The 14281-nt window shown below is 45.9% G+C and overlaps 1 protein-coding gene across 4 annotated transcripts in view; it reads left to right on the top strand.

Moving 5' to 3' along the window:
• MYH10 (myosin heavy chain 10) overlaps positions 1-14281 on the top strand; it is a 91221-nt gene that overhangs the window by 15243 nt on the left and 61697 nt on the right. The window lies entirely within an intron of this gene.

Raw genomic sequence — 14281 nt, 5'->3', positions numbered from 1 at the left:
TTGTTTAATATTATCTTAAGCAAAAAAAAAAAAAAAAGACTTAATTGTGAAAGCAGAAGGTTTTTTTTTTTGATCAACAGAAACAGAAGTGATGCATGTGCATCTGAATAGGTTGTGTCTGAATAGGTGCTCATCACCTTAGACATTGCTGAAGTGCTCCATTTTGTTAAGCTGGCGATATACCCTGGGTGTTGCACTTCACAGCACTCTTACAAAAAGGCTGTATGTGGGGAGTGCTGCAAACTGCCAGCCATAAAGCTGCTGCTGTGCTCATCCCCGTGAAGAATTTCCTGTTTGGGAGAGCTGTCATCGCAGGTCAGCTCTCATCTCGCCCTCCAGTGGGAAGCAGAATGGGCTGGAATTCGTTTTGGTATTTGTTAAATCGAGGAGGACAAAAGGGGAGGGACGGGAAAGAGCAGAGGAAGCAGAATATGCTCAGAAAGCCTGGTTTCTCGTTTCTGAGAGCAAATAGTAATCTGCAGAGAGATGTGATAGCTTACACTAATTCAATACAAGAAAGAAGGAAGTGGAAAAATCATTTTTAGGGCTGTGTTGCAGATGGCCAGTTCAGCGCTGGTGCAGCTGTGATGTGCTGAGGATTTGAGGCAAGCTTTGCAAGGAAAAGCAAATCTCAGTGATTGCTTGATCTCATAAGCATTGACTTTCCTGCAAGCCTTGCAGTCAGAATTGAGTGCAGGCAGTCTGTTGGTGCCAGGCGGGACTCGGTTCCTTCTGGTGATGGCAGCCCGGATTTCTCTTCCGGAAGCTCTCATTACTGCTGTCCTGACCTCAGAAGGTAATTACCTGCAGTTCTGCTTTACATGTTGGATTTCCCCTCTGCCTCCCCTACTAATTATTTTTCAAAGCACTGTGGAGGTAGGCTAAGTGCTACTTCACAGGTGATTTAGTGGATTTCTCTTGTGCTTTCTCTTCATCTTCTTAATGTGAAGTTGAAGCAGTGAGTACAGGTAACCCAGGGGCTCCGGGCTTATTGAAGCTGTTTGGCCCTAGCCAGAGATCCTATGCATTCATGCGGAGGGCTGGGCTTGGCGTGCTTCACTCAGGAATCCTAGGCAGAGCTTTTCAAAGCTGCTGGACGGTTGACATGGTCGTAAGGAATTGTATCCTAATCCCTGTGACAGCACTGACCTTAATTCTGTTTGGTAATGCAGTTTGTAAGACTTGCTGATGTTCCTCTGCACTGCTGAAACAGACAGGCAGTGAGCAGCTGAAACTTGGATAGGAGCTAGGATTTTGTTTAGGAAATGAATTCTGATTGGTAATTCCTCTATGACTATCTTTTTTGCTTTTTTGACAGCAGAGGCTTGGCCTGATTGTGCAGGCAGTACTGACGTAACTTTTCTCTGGTGCTTCCCATACGAGGCTCTCTCCTCCTGCTGTACTTTTTGAGGAAGTGTGGCATTGTCTTCTTATGCCTCTTTATTCACTGAATCTGAAAAAATACGTTGTAGGATGTTTGAAGGCCAGCTTGGTTTGCTTCTGGTTGCTGAAGACCTGCTTGCCTGCTAATATTACTCTTGTATAATTATGCTTAGTCTCTACTTTCTATCCCGTTTCCCTGAGGACGTCTTGGTGAGCCCTAATTTAGCACTGGTATTTTCAGACTGCCTTTAATCCTGTTCCAGGGGAGCTTTATCAGGAGCTGTGCAATAGGTGAAGGGAGCGCTGGGTGCTGGAGGAGCTGGCACTGCCAGTGCTGCTCCCTGTAAAATAGCACACTGACCTATATCTTTAGTTAATTCCCATTGAAATACTTCTGGGAAGTGTTTTTATTGTATGAAATAATTTAGAATAAAATGTGGCAATTCTTTTCTGTGTATTACTAAATATTGAGGTGGCAGGGACAGGTTGCTGTGAGAGAGAAGAGTCTGGCTAGCATTCTCCATTATGGGAACAGCACCTAAACCTGTTAAATGTGCAATTAATGTTCCTGGTGTTTTTCACAGTATATCCTGTTTGAGTTATCAAAAGATACCTCAGAGTTCTCCAGCTCATCACAGAGTGCAGGGTGGCAGAGCTAAGTGCTTGGCAAATGTGATGGGAAGGATTTCTGGGTCTCCTTATCATTGCACTGCTTTGTGTTTTCCTTTTATCCAGCCAGGCTGGTGTGGAATGCAGATATTTGTGTGACAATAACATGGAAATGGGGATCGCTTTGTATCCCAATAGGAATGTGATATAAATGATTTTTAATGGCTGGAGGGAGGGATGGAGAATCGTAAAGGAAGAATTGAAGCAGAATAACTGAAATCCATCATGCTGGAACAGTCTTCTGCCTCATTATTTCTGAATTTGAAGGAAAATGAGAAATGCTGTTTCAGCTGAACCTATTGTGCAGTACTTTGTTGCTCCTCAACTCTTTGTTCCTTGGTATCAAATCTGCTTCAGCTGGGGCTGTTTTGATGACTTTGTGCCATATTAGCACATCTCTGGATGATGTCAATAGCAATTATTGAATAAAACTCAATGATGCTAGCTGTTAGAATGAGGTTGTATGCTACCACGTGTTTTTTCTCACCTTTATTAGTGTTTGAAGTTCTTCAGTACTGCAGTACTTGGGCAACAGTTCTTAACCTTTGTCTTTTTCTGTGTCAAAATGTGTTTGGATCTCTGCTCTAATTGGTGCTCAACCTCAGGGTTACAAACTTAATTAGACATAATAGTATTTAGAGTGAACGACTGTTTTCTTAACTCTCAGTTCCTTAGAAGTGTTACTTGAAGTGGTTGACTGTGTTAATTTTTTTGGCATAACTTCAAGAAGGAACTCTTGCACTCTCCCTGCTCCTTCCCCCGAGGCTCCGTGTTGCACAGACCAGCCTGATCCTTCTGGTCAATACTGCAACCCAATGATGAGAGCTTGAAGATCTGCCGAGCAGGCTGAGCTCATAGCTGGTTTGTGACTGTGCTAGCAGGCAGACAGGAATTCAAGAGCAAGTGCATCCAACTTATGAAATCATTCGTGAGATGATTCATTTGTACGTATTACTCAGCCAGCACCTGCTTCTGGTAAAACTCTATTCCACAGTTTTAGTTTAGATCAAACTTTATTTCAGGGTGGTTGTGAAATAGAACACTATTTTCTGCTTTTTTTTTTTATTATTTGTTTTATCCTTCAGATGCCACAAATGAAGATATTACTTCGGTGCAACAAAGGCTTAAGTGAATGGTGTTCATGAGAGCACGTCGTGTTGTAGCAGCACTGCTGGTGATGCATGCTTTGCAGTCATTTCTTTGGTCAGTCATGTCTGCGTTCCTCTGGAGTGCTGAACTAAGAGTCCAGCCGTGCTGGAACTGCCAGCAGTAGCAATTGCAGTAGCTCCTTTTTAATCTACCCTCCTATTTGTTAAATGTTCTTGCTGTGTTCTGGCACAGAAACAAGAAGTAGGAGCAACTGTGAGTTCTTAGCTAATGGAGAGGAGTGGTGAGTGTTCTTCTGTTCTTTGTCTCCAGTAAGCCAAGGCTCTCATCACCAACATGATTATCAGTGCATCTCAGTGCAAGCTTTCAGTGCTTTCCTAGCTTCCTAACCAGGAGCGATGGCACCATCTACATCCATTCACTTGTCTGCCCTTGGTGCTTTCAGGCATTTGGCTGAATGGAAGCTTCTGGCTTTCCGGATGCTCAGGGCACCAGGGTTCTTTTATTCCAGGGCTTTTTCAGAGTGGTGGCAAGGCCATCAGCTCGTGTGTGCAAGGAAACTCAAAAGAAGAAAAGGAAAGTGAGACTGCAAGCACCAGATTTCTGAGCATGGAGAAGGAATCGCTGACCTACTCGCTGTGGCTGTGTGGGGATGTTTGGCACAGAGCTGCCCCAGCACCAGATGTTAGCTGCTGGCTGCTGTCTCTTTGAGATCCTCTTTCAGATCTGCAGGTATGGTATGCATGATGTCTGTCCAACGTGTTGGTGGAACCTGCTCCAAAGCACAGAGCCAGCCTTTCCAGGAGTGTGTGCATAGGTGAGGTTATGTGGACGTAAAGACTCGGTAAGGTTTTTTAGGGAGAGAGCGTGCCTCTCAAATGCACTGACCTGTGAGTGAATCTGAATGGACAGGAGGTCATCTGATAACGACCCACGTGAGTTTTCAAATGTAATTTTGGTAATTATCATAAGCACGGGCTCTGAAGTAACTGCAGTGTGAGGAAAGGCCACCATGTACGTACAGATTGGTTATGTGGCTGATCTTATCCGTTGTTCTCTGCTTTCTGTGGCTTGGCAGGGTCACTGCTGGAGAGCCATAAACCCATGCTTGCATTCATGCCCCTCATTTGTAGCTTTTTTGCCTGCAAAATGCAAAATGGTGCCAGGATGATACTTGGCTTATGTTGATTTATTTTTTTAGGACAGCAAAAATAGCCCAGTACGAAGGGCTGTGCCTCGGCTCACAGCAGAGGCCACACACCTGAGGTGTACGATAGGGAAGAAATTGTTCCAGTAGTGCTGGAGCTCTCACTGCTTTGGCAGGAGCTAGTGGGGGTGAAACAGATCTGTAGCAATCTAAATTCATTGTCCAGCAGTGGTTAAAAAGCAGAGAATAGGATCAAACTGGGAAACACTTCACTGCCCTGAACTTAAAACTGCTGCCCCAAACTTGACATTTGTACCTTCAGTGCTTTGTGCTGCTCCAGCCTTTCCCTCCTTTGGGAGGAGAGGAAATAAGTCAGGAAAACATTTAAAGAACAGCTGAAGTTATCAAAACTGTGTTCAGCATGGGAATGATAATTGAGGTCAAACAGAACAAGTCTAAATCTGAGCTGGCACAGGGAGGGGGAATGGTGCTCACATCTCCCACCCCTCTGTTCCTATGCGAGAACAAAGGGTCGTTAATTGGCAATCACAAGTGATGGAGCAGAACAATGAGAAAACATTTCTTAACGGTGCAGCTGACTGGTAGCAGCCCGTGTCTCAGGATGTAGGGCTGCTGGAGTTCTGTGCTTGTTGAAAAACTGCCGTTGGAGTGACAGACCAGAGACAGAACTCCTGTCTTGCTCAGTCAGCACTTAGTTGTGCCCTGCGTGCAGAGGCACCCATGGCTGGAGCTGTACCTGTGCTGACGTGGCAGGGCTCTGCTTGCAGCTGGCTGTTAGGGGCTGCTGGCCCTTGAAATGGGGGGCATCTCCTGAGCTATCCACTCTGGAAACATCTTACAAGATAGTAACGGTGGCTCTTAAATATTCTCTGAGGACACTGTTTAGTATTTGTTATAGTGGTCAGTGATTCTAAAAGTAACAACTTCACTGCTGGAGAGCAGAGCCGCAGATGCACCGCATCTGAGACATCAGACATTCTGAGGTGAAGCCCCTCACAAGGCTTGTTATGGATCCTAGAAAATACTCACTAGGGAAGCATCTACAACTTTAATCCAGCAGCTGCCAGACCATGCATTGAGCTCAGCTCCACTTACCCCAGGTACTGTACTGGTGTGGGATGAGCTCCTGGGCTGTGTTCCGTCCCCTTGTGGCTGAGGATGAAAACCCAACTGCTCAACTTTGTGTTACAGTCAGAAAGCCCAGCAAAGTCCTCTGCTGTTGTGCTTGCTCTCTTTCCAAACGTGTGGAGTTCAGGCGGGATGGAATAACTCGGGAAGAGCCCACTTGGTTCACAGCCAGTTCTCTTAAGTGGTTTGTGCCTGCTTAATTGTTTGGGAGGGAGAGGAGCAAAAGTGAATTAGTGAGCCTCAGTGGCAGATATTACTGTCAAAGGACCTCCTTGAGTTATTGTTTCAGTTGACAATGTAATCTTTGTCTAAACAAAATTGTGCTGCAAAGGAAGCAGAGCAACTTAAGCGGGGTTGCTGGAGATTAGAAACCACTGCTATGCTGAGCGCTCTGCAGTCCAAATAAACCCTTTTCAGCCTGTGGCTGCCAGCTACCACTAATCTTAGGTTACTGTTAAGCAGTATGCAAATGTCGCTGAGAAGTAAGCTTAGGGATGGCCCCAGCAGAAGGTTTAGGAGTTGCTCGTTTCTGCTGGGAAAGCTCATTGGGAGCCAGAGAGCAGCTTGTCTGTGTCATGTGAGGAGCTGAGAGCAGAACAAGCGAGGCCTGGCAGCTCCAGAACCTGGTCCTGATGGGGTGGGACCTCTCACTGCTGTGGCTGGGAAGCAGAAACAGGAGCTGCTGGAGGCCAGTGGCTGTGTCCCATCCCTGCTGCCTGCAGCCCTTGTCCTGCAGGCTGTCCCTGGGCTGCCCCGTGCCGAGGGCCAGCGGTGTGCTGCAATCCTGCTCAGCTGCAGCTACCCCTTGCAAAGGGCTGCTTGCATTTGGCCTCCCATTAGATAGGATAAATGCATATTTGTTTGGATCTGTTAAGGAATGTGTTGTCTCTTCATGTGTTTAGCAAATATATTTTAACTTCTAAATTAAACATACAAGAGTCTCTCTTAATGGAAATAAGTAAAACTGCTGGAACACTGACTGTGAAAACATTGTTTGAGCTTCTTCAAACTTGGTGAGGACTAGACAAAAAATTCTCTCTGATGTATAATGGAGAAGCTGCCCACGGTCCCACAAAGTGGGCAGGATGCAGTCTGGCAGCTATTTGTTTTCTTCTTTTCTGCTGATTAAGCCCCGGCTAGCAAGTCAAAGTAAATGTCACAGTTTTTATTTGGGAATTCGGGTAATTTCAAGCTAACATTGCAAATGCTTAACACTCAACTTCTAAAATGATCTCAATTCTAGCTTGGTTTGTTATCCCAGGGCTGGGTGCTGTTAGGTTGGCCACTTGTACAGCAGCCTGAGCTCTGGGGTGAGTGAGTGATGTGTGGTTGTGAGATGTGCAAGAAGTGCTCGTACCCAGCCAGCAATGGGGTAAGCCCTGCTGGGGTTTGCCTGACCTCTGCCATGCTTCATTTAATAATCAACTCAGTGCATAAGGCAGTCGGTCAGCAAGCAGAACTGAAGTGTGGCAGTGGTGATTTACCTCAAATCTGGCACCTTTTGGAATAAGGTACAGAAGCACAGCTTTTTGCTGCTTTTGTTGTGTTTTTTTTTTTTTTTAAACTTCACCACTTGCAGAAACATCCACACAGTGCCTTTGTCAATGTGCTCACCCTCATAGCAAAGAGATCCTTTCTCAGCCCTTTGTGAAAGACTTGGGCACATCTTGAGCACACCTTGGAGTAAGAGGCAGGAATTGACCATCAGCCTCAGTGCTCCCTCCTGTAGCCTGGTTCTGTCTGGTGCTGTGCCATGTCAGAAACAGTAAGCGGACAAGATTGGGAATTAGTATTGTTTTAGAGATATCAATGCTGTTCTGTCTTCACTTGGAAGTGAAGGGTGTTGTGCTGGAAGAGGAGTTATGCTGGAATTCTTTGTGGCCTGGTGTCTGAGCTGGCACAGGGGTGTTCCTGTGTTCTGTGGGACAAGTGTGAGCACTGCTAAAAACAAACCAAGCACTGTTGTTAATTAATCTTAAAACCACTGGTATCTGGGGGGAGGAGGGGGAAGAGGTGCACCAGAACTTCATCTTTTAGGGTAAACTGCAGTGTTATGCATTTCAGGACAAGTGAGAATCTCTGCAAGTTCACCTCTATCTCAGTTTCAAAGCAATTCAACCTGGAGATAAGAACTTACGGGTTGTCACTAAGCTGATGGTGACGAGGCAAGAAGAAAAGGGTAAATGCAGTTTCAAGGTGTATCCCTGCTTCCCTAAAGAGAAGACATCACTTCCAACTTCCAGTGGCACCTGTGTGTATGTGGAAGAATACTGTGATTCTCCTACTCTTCCTAGTGATGTCCCTGATGCCTCTCTGTTTTGTTTTGTTTTAGTTACCTGAGACTTCCTGGAGTGAGTTATCTCCTGAGGTGTGGTTTGGCTCCTGTGGCATTGGTGGATGGATCTCTTCTGATCCTTTGGCCATGTGGAGGTTCAGGTTCATGAAGAAGTTTGTAGTGGCTGCTTAAATGGAGGTGCTGTAACTTCACCTGCCAGCTTTGTAGCGTTGGCAAACGACATGCTTTCTGAAAGATTCACTGCATGTTTAATGGGCTGTTGTTGGCAAAATACCGTATTCCTGTGCACTGTGAGGCTGCAGAAGTACGCTGACAAACACTTGACTCAGTGAGTTGCACAACTTGCACAACTGAAAGTAGAGGTGAAACGTAGAGTATGCAGTGCTACAGGAGGAATCTCAGGGAGCAGAAGTATTGGGGTGTATTTGCTCTGCAGTAAGATAGGTACTCAGCAAAAAACTTGTGCCTGTCAGTCTTCTTGTGTTATGCTTTTAGAGATGTTTGTTGCAAGTCACTTGGTGGTGTAAAGCGTTTGATAGTTTATGGAGTATCCAGGCAACATTTTAGTGATAAACACAAAATATAAAGGCATGCTTCATCTCTGTAACCAGATCCTTCCCTGTGCTTAACAGTGCAGTAGGACTTGGTTATTCAAAGGTTACTCGAAGCTTGAAGTTCAAGAATGGTAAACTATCAGACCACCTGTCTCCTTTCTGACCCAATCCTATCAGTACTCAGCAGCAAAATCCCTGTGGATGTTTTATTTTTTCATAAAACTTGTCAGGAATTCAATTTTTAAATCTCTTGGAACTGTCTGATATTTGAGCCTGCTACTCTACAGTAGAGGACAAATACCAGCAGAGCTTCCAAACACAACATCCACAACAAACAAGGGAATCAGCCAGGTAACCAGGCTTTTCTTTGTTTATGGACCGTGGCACCTGAATATTAAGTACTATCTAAAATTGAAATCCCTCTGTTTCCCCATCATATGCTCTGGAGAAAGAAATAGGAAGTGTTCATTAGAATGGGTCATCTGGAAGAGTCTGGTGCTGAGATGACACTCGATGTAGCTGCAGAGGAGAGCGGTTCCCCTGTCTATAGGTTCCTGCAGGCTGAAGGGTGGATGTGCAACTCTCCGTGGTTTTGTCTTTAACACCACTTGGGGAAAGGTTAAAACTCATTTTTGTCTCTTTTCACCACTTCTCTGGAGTTAGCCATTCTATCTTGGCACACTTCTGTTCACGTTCTTACCTAATAAGGATTAAATGCTAAAAGGACTTGTGGAAAGGGTGCAGGGAGAGCAAGGCAGGGTTTGCGTGAAGGCTGTGACTAAATGTCATCTCAAAGCAGGGAGGGACGCATTAATTGTGAAAGCAGGTAATAGGCCTATGGAAGTGCTTTGAATGTGTGTATTTGTTGTTATGATAGCTCAAAACCTGGCTTTCTATTGGGCAGTTTGCTGGGGGTGCCCAGATGGCTCTTCCTTTCTTGTGAATTGAGTTGGGAAGGGCAGATCTGGGCAGCTGCTGTCCTTCAGTGTAGGAAAGGGCAGTTGGAGCAAGGCAGATGCAGGGGGTGGGCTTCATTTGCTCACAAGCTGTGCTCTGTAGTTTGGTTTCTGTTCTTTAGTGCTACTGCTTGTGAATATTTCTAGGAAACTTGAAGACAGATTCTTCCTTTTCTGCTTGATTATCTTCTACCGCTTTATGAATGACCATAGTGTGAGCAAAGCAGAACTAAGGCATGCTTTTAAGAAAAGCTGCTCTGTTAAAATACAGTCATTCCTTTGTAGGCAGACTCTAGATTTGAGCAGTGGCTTTTCTGAACATCCTGCCTGAACCAATTACCCAACAAATGCGTTTAATGCACATCTGGAACCTTACCCAGAGTTAGCAGGGGTTTGTTAGGGCTGCTGTGTGTAGGGGGGATAATCCTTTTATAACTTGGAGAGAGAAGGGAAGGGAGGAATAAAACACTTCTCTGTCCAAACTCTCACACCTTTTGATTAAGTATTAAAAATAGATCCCAATGTTTATATTGATAGATTTTTCAAACAGGAAAATATCGCAAATGTTTGGCAGCCAAGCAACAGCTTTGTTTGAGGAGGTGCCAGCTGTTGTCCTCACACCCAGCGAGATGAGTGAAGTAAGTGTAGGGGCTTTAGGAGAAATAATAGCTTTCAGAGCTGTGATTCTTGTCCTTGTATTCTGGTGTTTCTCCTTTGCTTCAGAGTTGGATCTGTTCAGCATGGACAAGGTGGCTCCTACCACGGCTGCAGCCTGCATCGGTCAGGTGTTAAACACAGCACTTGGTTCTTGCCTTGGGAGTGAGAGTCAGCTTCTGGATGGGGGAAGAGGAGACCCAATAGTGATACCAGTGCGTCGGTGCCTGATGCCTCCAGACTCTAAATGCTTTGGTGTTTGCAACTGATGCAACGATCAGCTGCTCCCAGAGGGAAAGACCTGCTATGTTGCCACATCTGCGTTGTGCTGGCTGCTCTCTTTCCTTTTATAGATTTATTTTGGTAGGATGAAATGTCTGCTAGCATGAGCCCCTGATGTGCAGTGCAGACATGCTTGGGATGGAGGAGCTGGTGGCACAAGTCCTCTGGCTGGGAGCAGCACAGCACTGGGCACTGAGCTGTCGTGGTGGCTTTGGAGAGTGCAGTGCATGGGCTGCTGGTGGGATGGCTGGTTCCACGCCTTTCTGTGCACTCATTGCAGCAGTGCTGTGGTACAAGCTGGTCAGGGTGCTGAGCAGCTTGAAAGTGAAGTTCCGTTGGTTGGCTCAGCTGCTTGAACTGGCAGGACTTGTCTGTACGTTTGGTTGCTGGTCCAAAGTGGAGTGGACTGGGAGATGTGGGCAGGGGAAGCAGAGACATTGGCAGCAGCTCGGGTTATCTCCAGCAGTAGGGGAACTTCAGCCTAAGGCTAATGTCGGCCTGTGTTGTCTTTGTGCTTCCTAATTCCTCCATTCAGGAGGACGTGTTATTTTGTAGAAAGCCTATTTCGCAAGCAGATAATGAAATTTTGTTTTTATTCTTAGGCTCTGTGTGATTTTGGAACTTGTATTTCTAATTAGAAAAACTGTAGTAAGCTTTCCATGCAGCTTGAATGTTACGACCTTCAGTGCTGTTTGGAGACCTTGAGATATATTTAAATCCAAGCTGCAGCCCTCTGAAGTGAAGTGATAGATTCCCATGGGACTTCACTGTTTGTTTAATAACAAAGGGTTGGCCCTGTGATGTGGGTCAAACGGAGTCAACAGCTTGCTCTCCATCCCCTCATACTGCATGCTTGTCCCTGTATCCATCTGAATTAAATTGACTTTGTGCTAAATGAGTGCCTTTGATGAGTGAGATGCCTCCACCTGGGAGCAGAGCAGCACCCAGGGCTGCTGGGACGGCAGGAGCTGAGCTGCTGCAGCAGAAGGGGAGGATTTTCCAAAGAAACCAGAAGTTATCTGGCAGATACTGATAGAAGAAAGCGTTACTGAAGCTGTCTCGCAGATGCTTCTCCCTGCTAAAATGATCTGGTAAATCACATGCTCAAAAGGCATTGTACCTTTGTCCAGAATATCCATTGTTCCAGACTGAAAGTCTGTGGAGCAGTGGAAATGCCAAACTTACTCTTCCTATTGATGAGAGTGACTTATTTGTGTTCCCTGTCTCAGTTGCTGTAAAGGTTGGAGGTACTGACAGCCAAACTTGTTCTGCTCTTTGCTCCTGGAATTTTGCCTGCATACCCCATGGGATTTGTTGCATGAGTTTACTCTGCATATTTCTGCAAGTCTCTGTCTCGTGGTGGTGTGAGATGTTATCTCATGGAGACCTTGCTGGAGAGATGATAGTTTTGGGCCTGTTTTTAAGAATCACAAGACTTAGAAGGAAATTTGTTTTCATAACGTTTATAGGTTTCCATGAACAACCACTTCAGCTTTAAAAAAAAAAAAAAAAAACAAACAAACAAGAGCAAAGGCTATTAAATTCACTGCAACGGATGGAAGATCTCATTCTTTGTCATAATAATAATCTGTTCTGTGGGCTGAGTGCTGCACTTCATGTTGAAATTGAATCACAGAAAACAGCACAGTCTGAAAATATTTTCACATGTAAGCACAATATGAGAAAAGTGGTGGTGCTTCCATGCCCCAGATGAGTTCCCAGCAGTTCGGTTCTGTCAAAACGCAGCCAAACAGATGCGAGCCAGTGCTCTAAGGGTGCTTTAGGAAGGGACCAGCTGCTAAGTAAACTGCTTTATTTGGGGAGGGGAAAGCTAAACCAAACAAACTGCAAATAACTGTTCTTTCTTAGTCCCTTTGCTGTGTCCAGATGGACACAGGAAAATGAATTTGGAGTAACAGACTGCAGTGCTTGGCAGCTTCCTCGTAACATCTGTGCCTGTGCAGGTTGCTGGACGTAGAAAATGGAAGAGGTTTTGTGCTGAGGTTCCTGGTACGGGTAGGATACCTGCAGCTGTCTGGACTTTTAGATAATCTTTAGGATGAGAAACTCACTGATACTGCCTTGCTTGTTGTGAGCACGGGCTCTGTGTGGTAAAAGGTGAAATGTACAAAGCAGTAACCCCTGCTCACTGCTTTCTGTCAAACTGGTTTTGTTTTCAAGGCAAATGCTGCCCGTATTCCTGGCTGGTGCAGAAGTGATAAACTAAAGAGCTGTTCTTCAGAGGAAGCTTTTTCGACAAACTGCAGGGACAGCACTGTGGAGAAGTTACTTTGGGGAAAACAAAAAGGGAAAACTGAATTACCTCTTTAGAAAACATCATTGCTAATACTGCAGCAGGGAGATGCTACCTTTGCACTCCGGATACTAACTTTGCATTCACTCTGCAGTTTCCTCTAGGCGAGGAGCTGCCTTGTGCTGTGCTGTTACCTTGGCTGTGCTGGCATGGAGCTGCCTGTGAAGTTCTCCAGTCATTGTGCTGCCTGGAGGCAGGCTGGGTCAGAGCTGCTCCTCTTTCCCTTTGGAGCTGACAGCCCCAAGGCCCTTCTGACTGCAGGAGCTCTGGGCTCTGTCTCCTGCTGATACCTGAAAGTTATTTGTGATGGAGCTTGCAAGAGCAGCTGACCTTTATCAATGCCAGAAGAACACAGAATTTTATAGACCACACTCTTAACATTTCTGCTGTTCTCCCACTGCTGTTGCCTGTAGCCAGCTTTTATTTCCTGCAGTCACAGCCTTCAGCCTTCCTTCTGGTGCATCTGGGCAGGAGCTGCTGCACTCCTGTCAGGAGTACCACCGCTTCTTGAATCCCTTCATTCCCCCTTCTAATAATCTGGCTTTTGTTCCTATTCAGAACTGTTTGAATATCAGTTGCTGTCTGTGCAATGGGTAGGAGAACCACTGGTATCTCTTGCTCTTTCTGAGCACACAGTTACAGGAGGTTGCAGTGCAAATCCTTGTGTGCTTTGATGTTTTCAGTGAGAAAACAGAAGTCCACCACTTGCTGGTGGTGCAGCCCCAGGCCTGTGGTATAGCTGTAACACAGCATCTGCCTGCAGGAGTCCTTGAATCCGTGTCCTTCAAATGTTCTATTCATATACTAATTAAAATAGCAATGTTCTGCTTTCTTTGGCTGCTTTGTCTATACTGAAGGCAGTTTGGAGCTGCTGTCATAAGGGGCTCTCAGCTCTCCCCCTGCCTGTGTGAGTTGTGCAGTTCTGTGCTCAGGTGCATGGACGGACCTACAACTCTGTGACCAGGCTGCTGTCCCAGTTCCCCCTCAGCTGCTGCTGACATGAGTACTGGCAAGGCTGGGAGAAGGGGACAGAACACATACCTGGCACTGCACCGATCCCAGCCCCTTGCTTTGTCCCCACAGCAGCAGCTCTGCAGCCTGAGTTTGTGCTGCTGGGCAGTGGGGAGGCTGAGCACGAGGCCTTCCTGAATGTGGGCAGCTTCTGGGGGAAGTGTGATCACCTGCTGGTCCTGAGTGCTGGCTGAGGCTGTAATTATGTGTCAACACCTGCTGTTTCACAACAGCATCCTGAGCTTGGCTCACCTCATAGGTAAGGTGCCTGGTTTCATGCTGGCTGCAAAGTTGAGCAGTACCTTACAGCTCAGTGTAAGAATGGTTTCTCTGGACCTGTTTTGAAACTATCTAAAATGGCTTACACACTCACCAGAAATAGTCACAAGTATTGAGGTTGTACATACAAATACAGATGTACTTCAGATCAATCAGGCACGTGGGGAAGGTGCCTTGCAGCAGCTGAGGCTGTGTGCTCCTTATGTGGGACTGAAACCTGTGGCCTGGAGGGAACTGTGGTGGTTCTGCTGCTGGCTGTTCCCTTCCTGGGCTCCGTCACAGCTCATGGCCAAGGAGATTGGGTTAGGGTTAGGTCAGTGGAGGGCCCAGCTTATAGCTTTATGTCCACAGAAAATAAAATGAAGCTTGACTTTGAGTTATTGTGAAGTGGGAGGTCTGAGTTCTCAGGAGGCAGCTGTGTTCTTTTGGAGTAAGTGATGAATGTCTGAAGGTATAAAAGCAGCAAAACTTTGTTGGAAA

The sequence above is a fragment of the Meleagris gallopavo genome, chromosome 20, assembly GCF_905368555.1.
Source record: "Meleagris gallopavo chromosome 20, MGAL_WU_HG_1.1, whole genome shotgun sequence".
NCBI classification, from domain to species: Eukaryota; Metazoa; Chordata; class Aves; order Galliformes; family Phasianidae; genus Meleagris; species Meleagris gallopavo.
Note: the sequence above shows the minus strand (reverse complement) of the source record. Positions and strands in the feature narration are given on the sequence as shown.